This window comes from Stegodyphus dumicola, chromosome 1, assembly GCF_044657685.1.
Source record: "Stegodyphus dumicola isolate Sdum_Otavi_A_Nest chromosome 1, ASM4465768v1".
Lineage (NCBI taxonomy): Eukaryota > Metazoa > Arthropoda > Arachnida > Araneae > Eresidae > Stegodyphus > Stegodyphus dumicola.
The window spans coordinates 177,561,797-177,587,890 of record NC_140768.1 but is presented as its reverse complement, the minus strand read 5'-3'; the positions used below and the strand labels follow the sequence as shown (position 1 = coordinate 177,587,890).

At 34.0% G+C, this 26,094-nt stretch overlaps 1 protein-coding gene across 1 annotated transcript in view; it reads right to left on the bottom strand.

The window, feature by feature from the left end:
* The window catches only part of LOC118190766 (chitin synthase chs-2-like), a 136,293-nt gene extending 111,766 nt beyond the window's left edge, over positions 1–24,527 (bottom strand). The window contains exon 1 of the mRNA XM_085823198.1: positions 24,206–24,527. The gene's annotated coding sequence lies outside the window, so the exon portion shown is untranslated. The remainder of the gene's footprint in view (positions 1–24,205) is intronic.
* Positions 24,528–26,094: the final 1,567 nt, after the last annotated feature.

Below are 26,094 nucleotides of genomic sequence, written 5' to 3'. Positions count from 1 at the left end.
ATGGAAAAAAGTGAAAATTTCAAAAGATGTTAAACGCTGCCTTAAATATAAATTGTTCCAGCACTTTCATTGTCTGGTGAGATATACTTTGATCCGAGCTCATGTTGTTTGCTGAGATGGCGTTGAAGATACAGCACAGCGTGCAACGTGGATGTTTGTACTTGCAGTCACCCATGCTGCACCTCAGAAGAGGCTGGAAACATGATTTTAAAGCAGGATTGTGGTCGTCGATTGTAAGAAAATGAGAAGCAAGTGATTAACAAGAAGAAAGAGTTGAAAAAGAAAGTATCTTGAATTGACGCATATTAGTATGCAGGGATTTATATTTATTTTAAATAACCAATCTAATTTATGTTCTTTCCTATAGGCCTCCATTCCCCTAATTGTCAATGGCAAAATATTTAAATTTGGTAGAACGCATGAAGAAATGCAAATTCTACCTTGAGGAGAAAAGGTTTAAATACCGAGTTTTAGAAGGGAAGTGAAGAGAGTTTAGGCAATCGCCGTCAGTTCTGTAGCGTGAGTTTCTATTTCTGAAGTTCTGTAGGGTAATTTCTACTATCTGAGCCCTTTAGGGTAACTTCCACTACTTGTTACTATCTTCGAATTTTTACTTTAGTTCTTGTTATTTGATTTACCTCCCGGGTGCGGCGTAGTATGTAAGCGTTAAGTCGACGCAGTGTGAATTCTAAAGAGTTTAATAAAAGGTACTTTTAACCCTTCTCCTGTGTGGTTCCTACACATACTGCATCTGTCATCTTAGGAGACAGACAAGTGGTTCTTACAAGTATACTGATATAATGTCATCAGTAAAGATTAAAAATATTCGGAATCACCAGTAGCTTATGAAATAAAATGAGTCTAGTTAGTATTGCTGAATAATGCTCTTCATGTGGAAGATCTGATTTTCCATTGGAGTTATCAAATTTCTCCTAGCTGTCAAATTTCCTCTTTACTGTCATCATATGATGCGATCAAACTTTAGCCATATTTTTCACTCTTCTTGTACTGTGCTATTATTATAACAGGTTGTAGAAGAGCCGAACGAGTCCCGGTGGCGCAGCAGCACCACAGGTCCAGTGTTGGAACCCCGGGTTGGGCAAGGTCGACTCAGCCTTTCATCCCTTGGGTCGATAAAATGAGTACCAAGTTCGCTTGGAGACTAAACACTGGGGATCCTGCGACAAGCTGACCACTTGTTCAGGGCACATGCTTACGCACTCGAGGCCCACGGTCAAGAAAGCAGATTTCGGAGCATTGCAGGCCTTGGCCCATTAGGGCTGTTTACGCCACTGAGTTTAGTTTTAGTTTTAGAAGAGCCGAACAATTCAGAGTCCAAAATGCTTCAAATTTTGCACCATGAAATAGGAAAGATCAATTCTTAATTCCCCAAGATTCGAACTATGGACCATCCAGTTGCTAGATCTGGGATGGCCAACTTGCGGCACGTGTGCCAAACTGTGGCACGGCGGAGTTATAACGGTGGCATGTGAAGATCTAATAAAATTGAAAAAAATTAAAAGATTTGAAAAGGCAATAATAGCATGTTTGACATTTAGACATTCTTACTAGATTTTTTTTAAAAAAATCTAATAAAACTCGTTTCGTTGTACTGCAATAAATAAACCTCGTTGCCAAATGATAATATAGAAGGAGTTTCTGAGATCCAGCACAAGCCATCTAACACCACTCGCAACGCTTTTAACTCTAGTGACAGGTATAATGGGTCGTAACATTCGGTGCATCGAACCTTTTTGAAAGGGAGCCGCAGGCCACTCCTAGTACCCTTGCTAATCTCGGTACACCATCGAATGACGCCTACAATTATCGCATGAAAGTAGAAACTTGACCTTGGACGACTCGAAGAAGGTCGCTTAGTTCAGAGAATCTTGTTTCGATTGCAAACCATGCAGTAGTTAGCAGGGTAGGAGTACGTTGTTTACTCAAACTCTCAGTACCTGGTTGTATTATGTACAAAAACAAATTGGAGGAGGAACTGTTGTGTTTCGGGACCTGTTCTGATTGAAAGTTTTTGATTTTGTTTTCATAAAAAATTTTTATTTCTATATTACACCTAAACAAAGAAGGTGCACTTTTCCAAACTGAAAACATTATTCTCAGAAAATAGTTTTTAGGAACATGATTTGATATACCACAATGCCCGCCCTGGAGAAATAGAAGAATCACTCAAGATATTACTTTGGCTTACATAGTATTGAGTACCAGTCTAATTGAAAGTCTCTGAATCACGTGGAGTAAGAAATCCGATTTATGATGTTTCAGTCATTAAATAAAGGAAATTAAAAGAATCACTTTGACTTCGTAACACTAGAAATTAGGAGAGAGTTTTATAAATTTTCCAGTGGTCATGCTTAGTTAGATACAGTAGTTTTATCAGTACTCATCCGTCCTCGTATTAAAAGAAGAATCATGTAACTTTCTTGTTCTTCAGAGTTTACTTCTCTTGCCTAATACTCTTATTTTTCTCGGATTATTTATTATACTCATTTTAAAATAATCATAATGATTTAAACTTTGATCATCGGTGTAATGAAATAATTTTCTTTCATTATTTTACCATTAATATGAATATTTAAAATTTTTCTTCATTTTCTAAATAAATTATTTTCTGCTATGTGTACTGTTTTGAACACTTACGAGAATTAATTTATAATTTGCAGAATACGAATCAATAAACTTAATTTTGAAAAGTTATAACACGAAAATAAATAGCTTAAAATTCTATTATCATTAAGTTATTTTCTAGATAGATTATGCTTACAGTAATATTTTTGCAGAGATAAACTACTTATGGCTCGTTTCATATGTTAGTATTGTTCGGTTTAATCTGCAGGATACTCTAATTCATTTCAAGGAAACGTTTTTAATTCTCCCGGAAGCCTTTATGTTCCCTACCCTGCATTATCCAGGAAAGCGATGATCACATAACATGACCATTTTTTTTTATTCGATTTCTGGCAAGCAAACAACACTAACTACAAGGTATCGTGTCTTTCCTCAGATATACCATGAATACGAAATAATTTTCTTTTGAAATGGATACTGACAGACATCTCTCCTAAAACAGATAATCCTCGAATGCTTTGCCGCAAAAATTGTTTAATTTAATATTTAGATTTTCGATCAAAAATTAAAATGAGCTTTTATATTGAATAAAAATTTTTTACAAGAAGAAAGGAGCTTTAAACCACGAGACAATGACTTTTACCACTTTAATAATGAAACTCTGCATAGAAGCAAGATTTTGCAGGTATCTAACTTATAAAAAATCAAGTCGATTTTCTGATGCAACCGAAAATGCGATGCAAGTCAAGAAAAACACCATTCCAATAATACAAAAAGAACGTGAAATGTTAAAAAGTTAGTTGAGTTGGACAATTTTTTAGTCCAAAAGGGTTTTTTCCCTGAAGGACTACTGTTTTCGTTTTGCGATTTTGCAACGGTACACAGAACCATCCAATTTTGAATGACGTAATCCTCCTACGAATATGGGCATGTGCAAGACCAAGTTTGAAATTTGGAATTTTGTTTTATGATCAATTTCACATTTTTTAAAACTTTAACGAATATTTGATTAACAACCTCAAGGATTTCAAAGCGAGCAATGGCAACACTCAACGAAAAAAAAAAAAAAAAAAATATCTCCAGCGCGCGGAACTGTATATCGGAAATTCTCAAGATAGGCTCATTTCAAAATTATTTTGTGACATTGCTATTGAACTGAATTTTATGGTTTAAGTGCAAAGAACATGATATTTAATAAATAAAGGTAACAGATAAAATGTTAAAAAAAGTCCCTTTAGACTTAATTTAAAATCTGAAACCTTTCAGTTTTTTTAAAATTTTATTTTTTTATTTTTTTTTTATTTTTTTTTTTATTTTTTTTTTAATTTCATACACTGAGTTACTCTTCCAAACAAAAAGAACCATCACTTGAAGTAATCAGCGCACCGAAAGATACGTTTTTCTGTACACGTCTGCTAACATTCTCTTAGAAATTACACTATTTCTTGGAACTCTAAAAGTGAGCTTATGAATGGTGTTTTCTACCAGAAAGTTGATCATTCTACACGACCATGATAGTTCCATGTTGGCTTCTCCATACAACATAGGTTTCCAAACTTTTAAAGGAAGGTATGGTAGCACTTGGCTTACGGCCCTGATCTTATATTTAGCAGCTACTATCGTTTCAATATTTTAAGGAATTTATAAGTGTAAAGCAATTTACTGATAGCAAAGAACTGCAACAAAGGGTTACCTTATTATCAATGGGGCATATGGTAAAACTGTTTTGCTGGCAGAATGCCTTTCAAAATAAGAACTTTTTTTGTCCGATTAACTTTCTTCTTACTTTATTTATTACCAAAAAAAAAAAAAAAAAAAAAAAAAAAAAAACGTCTACTATGTTCTGGACGTGCAATGTCTAAAAACTATAGGTTGAAGAATTTATTTCCCAAATAATAAGAAAAAAGTAAAGCTAACGGGGCGCAGCATTGTGAATAACGCGTAAATGATTTGTTCCAAAAGAAATATAAAGACTGTAGTTTCGCAATTTATTGAATTGTATTTCATAAACAAAACTTCGTCCAATACTTTAAACTTTGCAACAACAAATGCAGGACTTAATGCCTTTCTTTTTCAATTTGCATTCAAATAGCGTATGGATTCAAATTACATGCTCATACGGCGACATTTTACTACTTAGATTACGTCATTCGATCTTTCGCTCTGATAATTTTGAGATCTCTGTGCTACGCGGTGAGTGGGTGCTGGTCTTCGACCGAAGCATTTAGCTGGCAATAAATAAGACAATTCTTCTATATCCGATTCAGCGAAAATGCTGATAAAAGACTAGACGAAAGTAAAAATAATAAGGAAACAAAAGTACCAGTTTCTGTGAGTGGAACATATTCCGGTCACTGCAAAGCTTGTTTGGGAAATAAACAGAAAATACAAAAGGAGATACATTTCTTTATTAAAAGTTGTACGCTGTGTTACAGAAAAAAGTTACCTTATAAAAATTGTATTAAGAAGAGGTCTCGAACGTAAGCCAACCCTGCATTTCTGAAGATGCTTTACAAGAAAAAAAGATTGTGCGTGTTTGGGTATCAGACATCCTCAAATACATAAGCTAAATACCTTAATGCTGTTCTAGATGAAAAATAATAAAACAATCTAGTTATTATACTTTAAAGTAAAACTGAGTAATATTTTTTTTTGAAAAAATTAAAAGGAAACGTAATTAATTTCCTTAAATATTATAAAACGCATGTAAGACGACTGTGATTTACAGAATAGCATTTTAAGGTAAAAGAATATTGTTTCATAATCATAAAAAGCATGCTTTGCAAAAATACATAGCAATTCAGTGAAGCAAATTTTGTTTCCCAATTATTTGCGATTCAAGTAGAGAATTTTGACTATTTTTGACAAATTGAAAGGAGTGAAGGACACAAGTGAATACCAAATAAGAGAAAAAGAGTTAATCTCTGTTGGAGTTGCAAACTTAAATTTCATTCATAGATAAGATGTTTACCAACTGCCCACTGGTTAAAGCCGCTAAACACTCGTACTTTGAACCGCGTTCGCCAGTTTTTCTTTGAAAGCCTTCAGATCCCAAATCCTTGAGGCTCTGGCAACAATTCTTCCATGAAATTCATGGACAAACCAACAACATAAAATGAAAATTCAAACGGAGAAAAAATGCCATAAGGATTTCTCAAAATTATATATATTTAAATGTAACGTCAGTTACAATGTTACAAAGGCATCCCTCCCTTTAAGCGATGGCCCACTAATGGCCGAGCAGTAAAATCGCTGAACACTGGTAGTTCGGTCTGAGGTTCGAATTCTGCAAACAATCAAGCTTCTTAGGCGTTTTTGTGGTTTTCCTCATGTGTAACCTGTATACGAGCCATCCCCACGTACTACTTTGCACGAAATTTGAGCGATTCAGACAAGTGCGTATGTGGGGAAAAGGGAGACCCAGAACACTATGTTTTCAAGTGCCAGCTCACAAAAGAGCTACACTGCAAAGGAAGGTCACAAATTACGCCTGAGTACATTAAATGCATGCTAACGATACCTCAATTACAACAAAAGGTTTCCTTGATTATGAAGAAACTTTTTGCATATAAAAGAGAAGACATATGTCAAGATGCTATCACATCTGTATAAATACCTCTTATTCTACAACTTGCAAAAATAATGCAAGATTTCAGAAATATTGCAAGTGTCTGAAACAGGCTAAATAATAGTTTTTATAAAATAGTTACATTAAGAATTTGGACTGTATTAATGTAATAATTAAATCATTAATTAAAAAATAATATAAATAATATACGACTCTATTAGATATATTAGTGTAAATGTAAGTATTATGTGATTTTCTAATGTATATTTTCTGTATTTATGATACATTAATTTACAAAAATAATAATGCATTTGTGTGTAACAAGTTAAAAAAATGAAAGGAAATGTATTAATAAGAGAATTCGCCTTAGTAATTCAACTAAATATGATAAAGTGCACAAAAAAAAAAAAAAAAAAAAAAAAAAAAAACCTTCAATTAGCTCCTTAAAATGATGTTTATTTTAATTCGATGTAACTAGATATACTAATGTAAATATATTGTTTGTATGAAGTACAATGTACAATGAAAGTTTGTATGTATGTTCGAAGTAATTATGTTATTTCAATCTGCCATAATCCAACTTTTGTTAATAGGTTAATTTCTTTGCAATAATTGTATACTATGTCTTTGTAATTGTATATTCAATACGTAAGTCTAATATTAATGTAAAATTACTATGTAAATGTCTTGGTAGGCTAGCATCCGATGCGGGCCAACTAAAAGCCCAGCGGGGTACAGTAGTGCGGCGGAGCAACACCTGTAAAAGTCACTGACGAAGTTCTGGTGCTCCGTCCACTTTTCCCTGTCCCTGTATACGAGCCTAATGTCTAATGTCTAATACCTAATGTCTCTACAAGTGTATATATGTTTGTTCGATTTTTATGTGAACATGGCAAAGATCCTAATGACTATCGCCTAAGGAGTTTGGTTTAGTTTGATTTATTTGATTAAGGCAAAACACTCAAGGGGTATCTCCTAAGGGGAGAGATGCCTTCGTGGAAGATTTTCTAAGGAAAACCTTCCACGAAGGCATCTCTCCCCTTAGGAGATACCCCTTGAGTGTTTTGCCTTAATCAAATAAATCAAACTAAACCAAACTCCTTAGGCGATAGTCATTAGGATCTTTGCCATGTTCACATAAAAATCGAACAAACATATATACACTTGTAGAGACATTAGGTATTTTTTGACAACAAGAGAGATGAAAAATGAGCAATGCCCTTGCCGGGACACGAATCACGGACCTGTTGAATATGCGCCGAGCATGCTGACCATTACACCATGAAGGCATGCTAAGAAGGCGTGAGAAATAGCTTATATACTCTCCCTTTTAAAGGGCGACTGGGAATTAGAAGACCCAATCGCCAAACTCTGGTGAGGAATGATCCTCCATCACCTTTTTTAGTTCGGGAGACACTGTAGAGACATTACATTATTTTGAAACCAGAGATGAAAAATAGGCAATGCCCACGCCGGGACTTGAATCGCGGACTTCTCGAATACGCGCCGAGTGTGCTGACCATTACATCACGAAGGCATGCTAAAAAGGCGGGAGAAATATCTTATACACTAATGATTACCACCAAGGCCTGCAATGTTACTAAGGCTCCTGATTTTCGAGAGTTTCAAAATCCTCTAATAATATTTCTTCACAATCCTGCTTTCCTTTCATAAAAGCGAGGAAAAATTAGCGTTGCAATCACTTGGAAACAGTGCTTGCCTTAGGTCCTAAGATGGCTCAAACGGACCATGAATACATAACAACTTTCAACCTCATTTCTGATATATTTACTGAGAGTAGCCACTGCCGCACTTTCTCCACGAACGAAACAAAACAACGGGTATTACTTTCGATCATGCTTTAAGATTTCTTAATATTCCAACTTTATAAATATATTTTAATTTTCTATAACGCAACAAATGTACTAGAAACTAAAAAGAAAGTGGACTGGCCAGCCCCACTCAAGCATTCCCTTTTGAAGAGCTTGTGTTCTGCTTTATGATAAGACAGGATAAACGAATTAATTTCCTAAGAGGCTCTTCTACATTTGTTATTGGTTATAGTCGTTCATGTAATCGCCATTGTAACTGACGTTACATTTAAATATATAATTTTGAGAAATCCTTATGGCATTTTTTCTCCGTTTGAATTTTCATTTTATGTTGTTGTTGGGTTGTCTATGAATTTCATGGAAGAATTGTTGCCAGAGCCTCAAGGATTTGGGATCTGGAGGTCTTTCACTGCTTTGCCCTACCACCAGTTCACATGACAGGACTTTCGGCTCGCCGTATATTCAGAGTGCCTCCATGCCGAAAAGACACTATACATTTACAAAGATCCATGTTTTCTCCCGGGCCCTTCGGCACTGCAATAGACCTAATATCGTCCGGGCGGCTGTTCACTCCATATCCCCCAGAACTGAAAATTACTTTTAAATGCCTGAAAATTACAATACTGCTACTTTCATTGATGTGCTTTTAATAACGTACAGTTTCCGTATAATCTTTGAGTTCTTGTTCCCAGTACATTCTATTCTAGCGCAATTCTTTGATATAACAGAAATATAACAGAAAGATCACAATAAAATTTGCGTTTTTGTGGTTTTTATGACAGTTTTGTATTTTTAAAAAAACAAAACTTTATCCTTATATTTTAAATAATGTGTTCAAACTAATAAGACATTAAGTATTCTCCATTTATATTATCAGAAACTCTTTAACTTAAAACGTTCTGGTACTTTAGAATCATTAACATCAGCTATTAATCTTAAAAAATATACACGTTTTGCGAGATTAGATTACTAAAACAAAAGTATTTTGTACTCTCGGCAGATATTCATCACTTTTTTAGAATTGTAGAAATGCGATATAGCCAAGAAAACATATCAAGTATTCCATACAGCTAGTGCTGTATTGAGTAAAAATTAAATATACAGCAAAGACCTTCATAAGCGCTGACACCTTTATGCCAGGTTATTGTTACGAAAGTTTCTCCCTCGGCAAATAATGGCATCTTTATGACACGCACAGTTGCGCATATTAATATTTGTGACTTTCTTTCTTTATTTTTTTCCCTAGGGACTACAACAGAGATTCATCACTGTTAACAAATTTTCGCAACAATATTGACTTTTCCATATATTTGTGGTAATCAACTATCCTTATTTACTAATCGCATGTTATACGGCTATCCACGAAAACTGATATGAAATATCCAAATTATGCTAGGGAATACCCTTTTTAGCATCAGATCTTGTTTCTGATTGTTTTCCGGTGGCCACGGGTTAAAAAATAATAACTGGGATTTTTCACAGTGAGATTTGATAAAATCTCCAATTCAAAAAATTAGTAAAAATTAAAAATTCACGAAAGTCATCCAAGGTAAAATATTAATCTCAATAATATGATTGAAATTTTACAATAAAACCCGAAACATATTTCAGCGATGTAGATAGAAGAGGAAAGCTCAGAGCCATGCAAATTAAAAAATTTATTGCATCAACGCAGAAAGTTCTGAAACCAGGACGACTAAAAGTATATTTTAGAATTATTAAAACCGGAATTATTCAGCAGTAATTATCATATTTTTAAAAGTAAAAACTCATATGCTTTTATAGTCTGCACAAATAGCTTTTATTTATTCCAAAAAATTGCTTCCAGTTTTTTGAATATTTGACTATATGATATAATATTAAACACTGACAACAGTCGAGAATTTTTTTCGGTCCAAAGGAACAATTTACCCTGAAGGACTATTAATTTCGTTTTGGCATTTTGCGTTGAAAACTATAAACGGCGAATCACTTTTCAAATTGTTGCCATAAAATATTAAAGCCATGTATTATATTTGAAGAAATTAAATAATGAAGAATCTGCATGAACGTATGTATGTTTCTCGCACTGTGACAAAACAACGGTACCTAGAGCCATCAAAATTTGAATAAAGTAATCTTCCATAGAATATGGGCATGTGGAAACCCTAATTTGAATTTGAAATGATTTGTTTTATTATCGATTTCATATTTTGTAACACTTCAACGAAATTTTTGTTTGACATTCAAGTCTTTGTAGAAAGTGAAAATGGTAACCTAGCTATGTGAGAATGTGCGGGTTCAGAGAATTGTCCCTTTCGACATCAAGTCCCTCGTAGCTGAAACATAATGTGGTTGGGAATTTAGGAAGAGAGGAGCTCAACCCACCGTCGTGTTTCGTCTATTAAAGAACAAGAATATGCAACCTATGAAGAACATATCTAACTTATCGCCCAAACGGAATAATGGTTAGTGATTCTGACTATCGTACCGAAGGGCCTGCGTTCGAATGCCGAACGAGGCATGTATATTTGTAAATGTACAGTCTCTGTGAGGCATGGGGCATTTAAAATATGCGGCGTGCCGAAAGTTCTCTTGACGAGTTGGCGATCATCAGACCCGTCCCCTCGGGGTGCTCTTCTTAAACATTGGGATCAGAACTGGGCAAAACCGTACTCTCAATTGCAGGGTGCCCAAGGCTTTTGCCAACGACAGCCGCAATCTTACCTCCTTACCACGAGGAATTTAATGGAATTTTTCTAATTTCAGACGAGCAGGATTAGTCACAACAACAGCATACATATTGAACCTAAAGCAAGAATATTGTTACGAAATGTTCAGGCGCGGTAAGATAGCTTCCTCGCAAAGCAGGTTTAGGGTTGCCATAAAATGACAGGGGGATGCAGGGTTGCCATATTTGGCGATAAATCGCCCATTTGGCGACAAAATTGGCGATATACCATGACGGATGGAGAACTTTCTGGAACAAATTCTTACCGGTTTAGACCAGAATATTCTCGAACACAAGCCAAAAGCTATATAAACCCTACTGGTAAGCGGAGAGTTTAGTGTGTCTCCAGTTAGTCAGTCCGTTCGGAGTCGATCGCGTTGACAGCCAGGCAGTGAGTGCCGAGTGAGTCGTCGAGTGCACCGAAAGAATCTCCTAGTGTATCGTGGTTAGTGCATCGTCGAGAGAGCGTGTTGAGCTCTGCGAACGACTGAATCGAAGAGTCGAGAGCTGTGCTCTGTGTGTCGTCGAGTACATCGCGAGTTGTAGCGTGGAGAGTCTCGAGAGTACATGGAGTTCCGAGAACGACCGAGCAGAGTCGGGAGCTGTGCTCTTTTGCTTTGCAGCGAAGCTGTATTGACCGTTATAGCCTGATAGTGTGAAGGCTGTGTCGCTGATTGTGTCAGCGAGTTTGTAGAAGTTCTTTGACGACTGTACAACATGATTTCGGAGCTGTCCTGATTATTCTTGGCTAAATAAAGTGTGTTTCGATACTTCATCAAGTGTCGTCGTTATTCACTCCAAATCTACGAACGCCGTACGAACTTGAAGGAAGGAAGATAACGTAAAAAAATGATTTTTCTTCTTTTCCTTATCATGTAAATACTACAAACTTATCACTATAGCAAAAAAAGAATAATTTTGTGGCCAACTGAATTCTGCGCCTTCTTTTTGAAATGCTAGTACATTAACGTATCACTTGTCGTTTAAGTTACTTATCTTGAAAAATTAACTTAACTCATGTAAAATTTGAAATAAACCAGTTATTGCATAAATTTGGAAAACTAAGTAACTTATTCTTTTTAACCCAAAGGGCGTTAGCCCAGAAGGGCTATTAATTTCGTTTTGGCATTTTACGTCGATTCACTTTCTGCTTTGCTTCACTTCTCAAACTGTTACCAACAAATATTACAGCCTGTATTATACTTAAAGAAATTATGAAGAATCTGCATAAATTCATGAATGATGAATCTGCATAATTCATGAATGAAATTCATGAATGATTAAATTATGAAGAATCTGCATAAATGTATGTATATTTCTCGCATTGTAATAAAGCATCAAATTTTGAATAACGTAATCCTCCACCGAATATGGGCATCTGAAAGCCCTAATTTGGAATTTGGATTTTGTTTTATTATCTATTTCATATTTTGTCATACATTAAAGAATTTTTTATTAACGAACTCAACAATTTCAAAGCGAGCAATGGTAACACTGTACGAAAAAAAGAAACATTTTTTATCTCTAGTGCGCAAGACTGCGTATCAAAAATTCTAAAGATATGCTCATTTTAAAATTATTTTTGCGATATTGCTGTTAAAATGAATTTTATGGTTTAAAAGAACCTGATATTTAATACATAAAAGCAGCACACAAAACGTAAAAAAATGCCCTTTTGGGTGTAATATAAAAGCTGAAAACTTTCAGATTTTTTTTAATTGAATTTTTTTTTAATATGAATACTGTTTGAGATCATAAGAAAAATCTTCGTTTCCCTGAGACATACGAGAAAATTTATAAAACATTCTCTGCTGGAAAGATGGTTAAATCAGAAGGAAGTGATTAACATTGATAGCCTCCTACGTTTTCGCTTGGGGGGCGGAGATGATTATTTTTTGCTGTATAGCCAATGACATCATTGCTGCTATCTTAAATGAAAAGAGTCAAGGTCGGTGGCAGGTATTCTGAATTAGAAAGAACACCTCACAGCGGGTTTCGTTTAAGCTTGAACTCTTTACGCAGATTATTATACAAATGATTGAAACATACAGAGAAATTTAATAATCTTACAACAAATAGTTTTTATTTAAATTCCGATAAGCGACGTCAAAAGTTTTAATTAATGTTCCCAAATATTACTCTGCTTGCCAACTCTTAATTGAATGATAAACAATATATAGTCTATGAATATTTTTGAATTAAAAACAGCTATAAAATATTTATATTTTAACCTTAACAGATTTGATCCAACTGCTTTTCGATAATAATTTGCTAGGAACCTGCTACATGTTCCTCTGTAAGACGCAAATTGGATTCATAGTGCAAAGTGAAGGCATAATTAAAAATATCAAACTGAGAGATTTACAACTGCACAGTCAAATATTATTTAAGTTTTACAAATATAAATGATTGTCAACATATGCCAAATAAATAATGCACTCGAAATATCTTACATAACCAGCATTTTCTGGAATGTTATAGATGTTCTTAAAATAATCCGCGTGATTTACATACATGCATTATTTAAATATTCTTTCTGATTTCAACATTTGGTTATTCGCAGAGAGTTAAAATAAGGGTTTTGAAATGTAGACAGTGCAGGAAAGAAAGTACAAAGTTCTGTACCATAGATACTTATTTTAAATATATATATATGGCAGGCGTGTTAGTCAAGAGTTAAAGGTTTCAAAATCAGTTGTCGCGATTAATTCATGTTCGGAAACACTTGAAACTTCGAACTCTTGACATTGATCTTAAAGTAATCGAACTCAAAAATTTATGAAATATTATGATTTCTGTTGCGTATTCCAACATGTAAAAGTTAAACAGTATTACCGTGTTTACTCTCGTAATATTCGCATTCCCGTTTTGAAGTAGAAAAAATCTGACGTATGCACCACATGACTTCATTGTACGGAATATTAAATTATATCCACTTTTTCTTGTATTTCATTTAAACTTATTGGATTGAATTAAATCTGCTTCCTCGATAGCGCACAAACCACAATAGAATAAATGCACTCTTTAAAATTCAATATATTTCTTTAACACAGCGACACTCTGGCCCTAGGTTCACTTAAGAGCGTTATATTTCATTCATTTTTTAACTATGTCTATGTCGTCTATGTCGTAACAAAATTAAGAGGCAATCGGCTTAGTGCGGCCTTTACCAATATATTATAAGTAGGGTGTCTTTAATGATGAGTTCAATCCAGTAAGATTTAACGTACTTTTTGCATCTAGTGCAAAGTCTCTAGAAGAGAAGTAAACGTGGCCCCCACGATGTGAGGATCTGCAGCTTGAGGATTTCTGCCGCTCGGCTATGCTTGTCTCTTGAGAGAAGCTGCGAATTAATCTTGATCTGCAAAGTTCAAAATCATTTCGATTGCTTGAAAAGCTAGACAAAGTTTCTGCATACTTGATTTAGCTGATTTAATTCTCTGAGCTATTGTGGTTATTGATTTCATGAGATAAAGGGTTTTCTGATCTTTGAAAATGTTAATGATTTCTGATAAATTTTTCTGCGGATTTTGCTGCTTAACTTTGTCACTGTAAAGGTTTTTAGGCATTTCTTGTTTAGTTTGGCGTGAAGTTTGAATAAATTCGGGGAAGTCAACTTTAGTGGAAATTTCTTGTTGTTTTTCTATCTTCTCTAAATGATTGAATCTTTTTCTATATACCTTACAACCGCGATAAAAAGAAACGTGATTTTCGTGACAGTAAATGCAAGTTCGTTTTTCATCTGTGTTTAATTTACAGGTATTGGATCTGTGACTTTGTCCGCACTTACAGCACTTACACTTTTTAAAGCAGTTATTTTGGAAGTGCCCGAACTCCTAGCAATTGAAACATTGAATTGGGCGTTTTCTGGGCTGATATTTTTCTATTTTGATATTGAATCCGAACATATTGTTTAATTAATGAATTTTCTCTCCTGCAGAATTTCTTTTTAGTTCAAGGAAAAATATAGGTAAATGGCTAATTTGGTATTCTGCTTTCTTCGTGAATTGCTTTACTGTAATTATAGGGAAGCTTCTGCGTTCTAAGTCTGCGTGAATTGCTTGCTCTGTGTAGGATCTTGGGATATTATTAAGTATAACTTTAATTGAAGAGGCTGAGGAAATTTGGCACGTATGAAAACTAATCTGTGCTTTCTGGAATTTATCAACTGTAGCTTTATAATCGGCTTCGGTGGTAGTGTAAAGGAAAATCCGTCTGGCTTTGATTGTAACTTCAAATTCGTTTTTTCATACTTCTCTGAGCATTTTGTCTATTTCAGGCCAATCAACATGGTTTTCTGGAATAACTAATGGGGGAATTTTCGTTTTATTTCTGCTTTATTCTGTGTTGTAGTCATTTGCGTTTCATCTGTAACTTCCATAGCTTCGTTAATTTCGTTAAGAGTTTCAAATCTGTTATTTTGCGGAATATCTGGTGGTGGGATGGACTCGGAATTTTTCGCTGTTTTCTTTGGAGTTTGCCAATCTTTCTGATTTATTGTTTTATCATCTGTTTTAGAATTTGCGAGCTTCGGGGTGTTCTGAATGCCTGCTAAAATGAATTGATTTTGTTGAATTTCTTCTTGTAACTTTGTACGCATTTCTATCGTTGGTGGGGAGGTTAATGTCTTCATAGACTCAATACAGTTTAATTTATCGGCGATTTCGTTTTCTAATTTGAGGGAGAGATCTTTTGGGTTAGTCGGAAGCTGAGTATTAAGATATTCTTGCGATATAGCTTCTGTTAAATTAGGAAAAACTCTTCTGTGTTTGTTAACTACTGCTTCAAAATTTAAAGGGGAGGGTTTGAATTTCTTAGTATTATCGGCTATTTTCTTAGGACTTCCTGTGGTTTTCTTTTCTTTTCTCTGGGATTTACTTAGTAGAAATTAGAGTAGCAATTATACTTTGAAGCGCCGGGTCATCTAAAGCAATTACAGGCATCTCTTTGGATGTAGTCGATTTTCTTGAATAATTCGAAAGCAAAGAACAACAAAAAACAAACAGTTTCTGACAGACGATTCAGTATTTCTCATTCAATTAATTCAGTTCTCACTTCGCGACAGGGCAAAAATACATTAAAACTCAAGATGTCTGTATTAAAAATTATGAAGTAAAACTTAAACACTTATTTCCTCGAATAAATACCAGAATGGATTAAGCATGATTTAATTCGCAATAATAAAAGAAGGCATTATCTTTTTCATTGCGAAACTTACTTTCTCTAGATTGGCAACAAATCTACTATTCTGCTGTTTCAAATGTAAATAAGCAATGGCCGCCATGAAAAAAAATATTAGGATTAGCGGCACTTAAACAACTTTTAAATTGCTGATAATTCTAAAACTATTGCATACAGATTTACTAAAGGCATAAAAACCTTAACCGGAAGATAAGAAGAACATAATTAAATAATTTTTAAAGAAAAAAATGCACAATTTTCAAACATCTAAGAATAAAGAAACTGAGATCAGAGCCGAGTAACAGAGTGGATATATATATACATATATTTATATACTTTTGGTGCGGCCGATTGCAACCAAAATATGAGGTGCACATCTACATGTTATAGCAATCCTATACACAAAATTTCAACGTTCTGAGGCTACTCGTTTTTGAGTTATGCGAGATACGTACCTACATACGAATAGACGCCACGAAAAATTCTCTTCAGAATTCATTTTAAATTAGTTTTGCAATTTTTTTGGGGGAAAATAGTCTTTTATCCTGTCCTTACGGACAGATGTCACGCAAAAACATCGTTAAATTGCATTCGATAGCGGTGAAAATGTATATTTGCGTTGAAATATGATGCCGGAAACTTTTCGCGATTACAATACTTCCTTTTTACTTCGTACAAGGAAATTGGGCAATAAATTTCCCCGCATAATAGTCGCACCTAGATTTTCGGAATGAAAAATTGACAAAAAAGTGCGACTATGCCAGTAAACAAATAAGGTAGATGCATACTTTGTGGAGTCTGTTCGACGTTCTGCTGGTGATCTACCCAGGAAAACTGCAGTCCAGAAAGGGCAGAAATTCCTTGCACAAACAGAACTGAAGAATTGTGTTCCATATTGACAGACAGATGATAAGAAAGTCACGAGAAAAGAAACATAGCCTTTAAGAATTCCATACGAAATTACATTACTTGTATGCCTTATATAAAATTCCGAATACATTTTACGAGAAATAGTAATAAATAATAATAATAAATAAATAAATAATATAAAAATAAAATTTTAAAAAATTCTGAGAGGATTCAGATTTTAAATTGCGTCCAAAGGGCGTTTTTTTAACGTTTTGCGTGTTACCTTTATTTTTAAATATCATGTTCTACGTACTCAAACCATAAAATTCAGTTCCAACAGCAACATCACAAAATAATTTTAAAATGAGTATATCTTTAGAATTTCCGATAAATAATTATTTTTTGCTCGTGCTCGTGCCTCGCGCTCTTGGACATAATTTTTTTTTTTTTCCCTGTACAGTGTTGCCATTGCTTTGAAATCGTTTAGTTTGTTACTCAAAAATTCGTTCAAGTGTTACAAAATACGAAATCGATAATGAAACAAATTTCAAATTCCAAATTAGGGCTTCCATATGCTCATATTCTATGGAAGATTACGTTATTCAAAATTGGATGGGTCTAGGTATGTTTTTATCGTGTATGGTCTTGCAATAGCATATTCAGCTAAAATTTGAAAGATCCGTTGTTCGAAATCCCATGAAGCTATCAGGTTCAATGTTCCGCCAACATGCAAGGACCTGACTCGGAACAGGGAGCTTACTAAAGCTATGTTCAATAACTGTGGGAAGTAGACAAGATACACAGGAAGGGTATACAAAACCCTTTATTTTTCACTCTTTACAATAATTTCCGTACTTCGGAATACAGAGACCAACTACTTGTGGTCTGAACGTAAGAATATAAAAATATAACTAAACTCTAACTTAAATTTGGAATAATCAACAAGGGCCTACGTGTAAAATTGGCCGGATATTAACAGGAAGCCGTATGTAGTACAGAGAACTGTTAACACTACAATACGTTTAAAATTATCACGAGGATTAAACCTCTGGCCTGGAAGGCAAACAGCAACCGAATAAAACTTCTAAGGCAAGCGGCCTGCTTCGACTAACTCCTTCCTCTCTCTCGCTTGGCAAAAAGCCACAACTTAAGTACTTGGCGTTCGCCAGACAAATTTTGCATAAATAAGTTAACGCTTTTAATTCTGGCCGGAAGTAGAAAATAAGAAGTGATAGTAAAGATTTAAAATAAAATAAAATAAACGTTAGTAAAACTTAAGATCCTTACAAAGCTAATTGGCTTTTTCAAGTTTCCTGCTGAGAAAATCTAATTTCTTTACTGTGGCCCCCGAATTAAGATGTGGTAGCCGATAACACAGCACCACATCATCGGCGGCTGAATTTGGTCAATTAGGAATCCTTTGTGCCACTGTTGAGTCAATTTTTAAGTAGAAAATATACGGAATTACCATTTTCCTGTGCTTGTTCTATTGACGTTAAGTGTTGAGCGAGTTTAACTAGCAAACTTAAATGTCTAAAATGGTCTCCATAATTCTCACTTCTCATTTTACATGAATTCAAATTATTTTTATTGCAAAATATTTGGATCTACTGCATTATTTTATTAAAATCAGTAATAACCGGATAGACATTTTCTCCCTCCTTTCTACATGCCTTTGTGGTATAACGATAGCACAATCGACGCATATTCGAGAGGTCCAGGTTCGAGTTCCGGCGAGGGCATTGCTCATTTTTCGTGTTTCATGTTTCAAAATAATGACTCTAAAAACTTACCTGCGTTTCACTGATCTACAAATTTTATTTCTGAGTCTTTCTTTCTATATGTTTCTCTATTTTGTTTATGTGCATGCATCCTGCTTGTTATAAATACAAGAAAATATTGACGCAAATTGTATTTATTCAACAACTTAGTGCAATGTTTCTAAGCTTAGATTGTTATTATTATTTTTTAATATGCAGATTAGCATTGCCAGTATACAATTCTCTAATGATATGTATCAAAGATCTGAGGAATATATTTTTTGTATAATAATCTAATGTAAAGTCATATAATATTTTGTTTTTAGTGTTCTATTAAGATAAAATCAATTAAAAATTTGCGGCAGTTCTTTTTGCATAACTTAATGCATTCAGTTGACTTGGTTCCTTTTCTGTTTTCCGTATTTCAATAGAAGAAACAAAATTCATTTATGCACATAAATAAAATGTTCATAAAATTCCTTCTCATATTGCCTTGGTGTTCAGATTGATTGTTTCGCTATTTTCTGAACAATTTCAGATACCGAAAGTCTTACTATTCGAAAAGAAAACAAATTATGAAATTAATAAAAGCAACTGTAACAAAAATTAATTCAATTCCACATTCGAACTTTTGAAAAGTGGATTAGAAATTTTCGCATTAAAAAAAAAAATAATAAAATAAAATAAAAATAAAAATAAAAAAAATAAATAAAATAAAATCTGAAAGTTTTCAGATTTTATATTACGCCCAAAAGGGCTTTTTTAACGTTTTGTGTGTTACCTTTATATATTAAATATCATGTTCTTCGCACTTAAACCCTAAAATTCAATTCAATAGCAGTATCACAAAATAATTTAAAAAGAACATACCTTTAAAATTTCCGATACACACACTCGCGCACTGGAGATAATTTTTTTCTCCCGTACAGTGTTGCCATGGCTGGCTTTGAAATCATTGAGTTTCAGAAGTCAAACAACGATGGTGGTTCGGAAAAACCATCGAAACTAGTCCTGTGAAAATTTTGAAAATATAACGCTGATTTTTGCTGTTTGACTTCTAAATTATTATTTGTTCAGCGTGTTATTGTGTCTTAATCATTGATTTTGTTAATAAAAAATTCGTTAAAGTTTTACAAGATATGAAATAGGTAATAAAACAGATTCCAAATTAGGGTCTCCAGATGCCCATATTCGGGTGATTACTTTATTCAAAATTTGATACCTCTAAGTACCGTTGTTTTATCACAATGCGAGAAACATACATATATTTATGCAGGTTCTTCATTATTTAATTTCTTTATTTAATTTTATAATGCAGGGCATTATACACTGACTACCAATAAGTATTTGGACACCTGTGATAGAAAAGAAAAACTAACTTTATTCAAAATCAATAGCTGGTAGAGCCTCCATGAGAGGTAATTATAGCGTGGACCCTCCGGGGCATACTTCCCACAAGTCTTTGTATGATAGCTAGTGGTATTTTCTTCCACTCGGCTTGGAGAAGACATAGAAGTTCCTTCACCGATTTTGCACGGGTAGTGCACCCCTGAATTCGGCGATGCAACTCGTCCCAGAGGTTCTTGATAGGGTTCAGGTCTGGACTCTGGGCTGGCCAGTCCATTCAATGAACTCCATTAGCACCATACCAAGCCTTGGTTAACGTCGAAACATGACAACTGGCATTGTCGTCATGAAAGTAACAAGGGTCCAACGCGTAAAACTGCCACAACGTAGGAAGCACATTGTCATCCAAAATAGTGCAGTAGGCATCGGAGTTGAGCTTACCATGAATAGGGACCAAGGGTCCCAGCCCATACCAGGAGATACACCCCCAGACCATAATTCCACCTCCGCCGAACTTGACTGTTGGCACAATGCATTCTGGCAGGAGACGTTCTCCAGGTAGACGCCAGACCCAGACCCTGCCATCTGAACGGTAAAGGGTGAACCTTGATTCGTCACTCCAAATAACCCGTTTCCACTGATCTACGGTCCAATTTCGATGTGCTTTTCACCACATTAACCGAGCAGCGCGGTTGGACTTTGTGATCAAAGGCTTATGGGCAGCAGCACGACCATGAAAACCAAGCAGACGTGCTTCCTTACGGATGGTATTTATTGAAACAATACTCCCGGATCCCTGTTGAAACTTCTCGCGGATGAGGGCCATCGGTTGGGTGCGGTTCTTCCGAATTTCTCTGGACAGCACTCGTCGATCTCTATCTCCCAGTTTCGTTGGTCTGCCGCCTCGGGGCACATTCCGATAATCACCGCTCACCTTCCAACTCTTAATCACATAGGCCACTATCGATTTTGGGTACTTCAGATCGCTAGATATGTCGCTTAAGGATCGGCCACATTTGTCATACCCGATAATTATACCTTTCTCGAAATCCGAGAGCTCCGAACTGCGAGGCATCTTGCATGCGACTAAAGTCGATGCTGTTTCCTACACGATATATACCGGCGGAGTCCGTGACGTACCTTAGGACCGCAGATATCGTCATTTGCATAGGTGTCCAAATACTTATTGGTAGTCAGCGTATTACATTATATTAATTTCTTTAAAAATAATGCAAGGACACATTTGGTGGCAACAATTTGAAAAGTGATACCCATTTATAGTGATTTGGCTCAAAATGGCGAAACGAAATTAATAGCCCTTCTGGGCTAACGCCCTTTGGGCTAACAAGAAAAAAAAAAAAATTGAAGTAGTATTATTTATTGTTTTTAAATTTTCATTTTTTTGTTTTTGCTTATTTATTTACTTATTTTTTTCATTTCACTAAAACTTGAAGTTTGAATGATTGCTCTAGCTTTTAAATTTCGTTAATTTAATTGATAAACTTGATTTTAAATTGATTAATATCGTTCTAGAGGAAAACCGTTTTTTAAATTCACGATATTTATTCTGCAATTTCCCTTGATAGAGCAATTTATTGCAAAACTTCTGCTGCTTCCTGAACAAAATATATAAATTATCGTTTTATAGATTTACGTGAAAGTAAGTAATTTCACATGAATGATAAATAATTAAATCTATATCAGATACATCAGTATTTACATTCTGATTATCCACCAGATATTCAATATTCTAAATTGTACTTTAAGAATTAACAAAGAAGAACTTTTAATATATTGAAGAAAGAAAAAAATTAAAATTAAATTTACATAGAATATCAAAAGTTTGAAGCAACGAGTTATTTTAACTTAATGCTGACAGCTATTAGATTATAAATATTCAGCGAATAAGCACGTAAATTAATTGATCTCAATTTTAGTGTTATTCATAATTTGACTAAAGTATTAGCTCCAATATTGTGTGTACTGCTTTAAAAATTGACTGATTGAAAAAGAAAAAGTTTGAAGTATCGTGTGTTCCATATCTTGAATGTAAATTTTTGTTGAAGTCCATTTTAACTTCCATATTATAAGTTAAGCCTGCAGGCAAACTTGTGAAGTCTTTTCAAGCTTGATAGAAATTAATGTCTGCAAATGAAAATCGACATCCTTCCCTTTTGCGAGATTAGATCAAAGCAGCTTATTTCACTTAAATTTAAAAATACTTACTTTTGACTTTTCGTAAGCTTTACATTTCGGAAATGTTAAACACTGCTCTATCGTAAGAGAGACTGAAAATTTTTCTTAATGGATCACATTTTCTTGTAAAATAGCATTTCTTCTCCTCATTTATACTGATGTTATTTTTTAAAGGTATATAGGTGCAGAGTATGTTTATTATAATCTAATTTTACTAAGCATGACATTAGAAAAAAGTTCGTAAAACGTTTCATTATAGGAAAAATAACCAGTTGTAAGGAAAGTTTTGATTTTAAACAATCTTGAACGAGATTAGTTTCGGGCTCAATAATTATATGAAAATTTGAGTTTTAGTTAACTCACTGAAGAGTATTTACGCATGAGATTCCATTTAAAAGGGCTCTCGTTTAATATGTTAAGCTTTGGGGAACTCCCATTTTTTAAAACCAAGAAGAGTTTTCTTTACATTTTTATGAACAGAAAAACCTTTTTCTTTTTTTAGTATGCAATATGACAATTCACATTTACTTATCTTTTTTTAAACTTTTAAAGATGTAATAGCTTATTATTTTTATGCTTTCACTTTAAGATTTTTAAATTTTTAGCTGTATTTTCATCAGTATACAAAAATTTAAAACTTTTATATATTTCTAAGAGTTTTTCGAAACTAGAAAAAAAATCGTAAAATGTATTTCTGTTCCCATACACTTTATTTAAAATATATGCATATTGCAGCTACATATATAAATATATGCATATTGTAACTACTATTCTAGTATGCATGCATACATTCATGCAGATTCTTCGTTATTTAATTTCTTTAAATACAATACAGGGCTGTAATGCTTGGTGACATCAGTTTGAAAAGTGTGAAACGCCGTTTTAGAGTGGACGATGCAAACTGCCACAACCCTTCCCTTCTCAATAGCTCTTCCGAGCAAAACTCCCCTTTGAGCTAATAAAAAGGAAACGGGGGGAGGGGGTTTATAATAAAACATAAGATTACAAGAATTAAAATTAGACTTCTAAAAATTACAAATCCATTTTACTCGTAATCATGTTCTATTATTAATATTATATAGCATATTCATCATCAAAAATAATATAGTTAGCGCATAGCCACTATTAATAGCATATATCTGTGATTAAAAAAAAAAAAAAAAAAAAGAGAGAGAGAGAGAGAGAAGAAACTTTATTGTAAAAGGTGATTTTGTAAAATTTAAATTAGGCTACTAAAAAAATATAATGTCATTCGCGATTACAAAACAAACAATATTCTGAAATAGAAAATTCGAGTGTCAAGTAGAAAATTTTACGAAAAATAAATTATTCAAATCTTTAAAAAAAAAGGGGGGGAATGAGATGTGTAATAGCTGGGCCAATATAAAGAATTTTAAGTAGTTTATGCTTATGTTAATAAAAATTGCGAAAGGAATTTATCACGGTGCTAGAAACTCCATAATAATAGAAAATAGGAATTTTAACAATTTACAATGATTTTTAAGTAAAAATTTTTAAGAATACAGAAAATTAGCAAAAAGCAACACCTAATAAGATTTATACATAAAATATTGCAAATAAAGCGAAAAAGAAAGAAGCTAAAGTATGGTATATATGCTGATTTTAATTCAAGGGAAACACATTTCGATTTCAGTGAGTTTTTTCATCCTGCTCAGCATTTGCAAAATGCTTGTAAAACACAAAATATGCTCTTCTTCGATGTAAAACTGTCAGTTTTAATAAAAGTTATTCTAGCCCTTTGCCTTCATTATAACTTTAGATTAAATTTGAGCAGAATATGAATATTTATGAGCATTTTATCTTAGCAAATTATTTTAAATAACATTAAATCATTATAAAATCTATTTAGAGTCTTCAGAAGTACATATTTCTTTTAGAGATAATTTCCTATATAAAAGTTTTTCTTAGGTATCATAATATATCTATCTACGAATACTTCCAAGGTCATAGTATGGTATGCTTAGAAAGAAACTCAAATTTCTACCTTTAAAACACATGCTTCTTCATTTTTATGACATTAAAAATTTCGTCGAAGATCGTGATAACATTAAAATCTATATTATAAACAGTAGTCATTTACTAAATTAATTGCCAATTAATAATTGCAAGAAATTTATGCCAAAAACGATAATTAAGTATAGATTTATGAACTTACCTAATGATGCATAATGAAACAAATAGTCTGTGAGGAACAATATATATCACAGCTAGGATTTTCAACACATAATTTTCCTAAATCACCATATTTATTCCATTTTGATCAATCCAACATCCTTCAGCGGATACTAACTTAATTCCCGGTCATAACCACAAGAATTTTATGCTTTTGCCTCTGCGAAATGTGCGAAACAGCACGAAGAAGCAATCACGGAGAGCAGACGATCCTTCGTTAATCCACACGTGCCACTCAACCCGACTGAAATGGAAACCGAAGTGAGGCAGCCATTCGTCTCAAGACTGGTTGATCTGGTCAGAGGCAACGAAAGGTTGACTTCTCGTTCTTTCTTCTTTGTCTAAGTTTTTTAAGCAGGGTGTAAACCGGTATTCGCTTTAATCCGACTACATTCGCTTTGTCTTTCTTTTTTTTTTTTTTTTTTTTTGGCCTACTTTATCCAAGCGCAGCGAAAGCTCAATCTCTTAAAAGCCACGAAACCAAAACAATGCGGATGAATTTTTGCCTTCGAGCAGGACTTAAAGAATAGGCGTTTAAACGAAGCGGTTTCCATTTCATTTTGGGAAAAGCTGACGTTTAGAAATACTTTCGCTGACTGCATTCGATTAGAAGTTTGCCTGCTTATTTCTGTTTTCTTTGCTGAAAACAACAGACAGAACAGAGATTCGAAATGCAGATATTCCTAGACTATTTGGGACAATAGGAAGAAACATTTGTTCAAGATAAAATAAGCAATGCTGAATACAAATAGGTGTTTTTATTTTCCAAGTTTCCAGTTTGGTGAATGAAATTAAATGACCAAAACAATAGAAACACATGTCTGAGCAGACTGATGCACCAGAATAGACGAAAAGCAATTGTAGCTATCATAATAACTTTGATCTTGAACACATTTTCGATACAAGTCCGGTGGATCATTTTACCTCAGAAAAGAATCAATTCTAAAGCCTTGAGGCACTATAGACCCTACAAAGGGTCTATAATGAATGTACCATCGTTCGGTGTACCAGAACCCAGCCATAAAACGATCGAAATCGGCGTATATTGTGCAGGCTGGTACAAAGAACAGCTGATTCATAAATCTTTACCATGCTTAATGTCGGTACCCAAAAGAAAGCCCAATATACAGATCCCAATATCAGTCGAAGGGGAAACAGCAAAGACATATTGCAAACTACAAACTCTAGACATTTAGCTCTACCTGGTGCTATGAACGTTCGCTTCGCCTGATCTATGGAAGAAATTAAATAGCGGTGGCTGTATAATAATATGGGAATCATTCCAGGGAAGCATATTATATTCCTTACAGTGCATGCGGACATTTTGAAAATTTCTAAAACCTAAGTTCACCTTGATTGTGCAAACATACGTATATTATGACCCAGCGAGAAAATGGCGATCGATCATTGGCTATTGTACTAACTTTTCACTTCCATGCATTCTGAAATTGATAGTTTATTTTAGTAGAACAAATGTACTATTTCACCAAGCTAATTCGAATCTAGCATCGCTTGAGACATCTGATCTACAGACCTTTCAGTTGACTTCAAGAAACCTACGATTTAAGCTCTTTAAAATCTCTAGGACACTGTTAAATAAGGCATCAAATCCAAGAATATGGGTCTAGCATTTAGGAGAAATTACCATAAAGTTGTCATAGATGTGAATTGCAGTTCTTTTGGAAGTCATTCAATATCTGATGAAACTGATGTCTCGCCGTGGGTAGGCTCTTATTCGCAATAGAAAATAACTGATGTCCTATAGGAATGGGCCTCTAATAATACACTGATGGGAAAAATTAAAGAGCTAATTCTAAAAAATTGCTTTATGTAAATTATATTCAGTCCACTTCAGTAAAAGGTACCTGATCA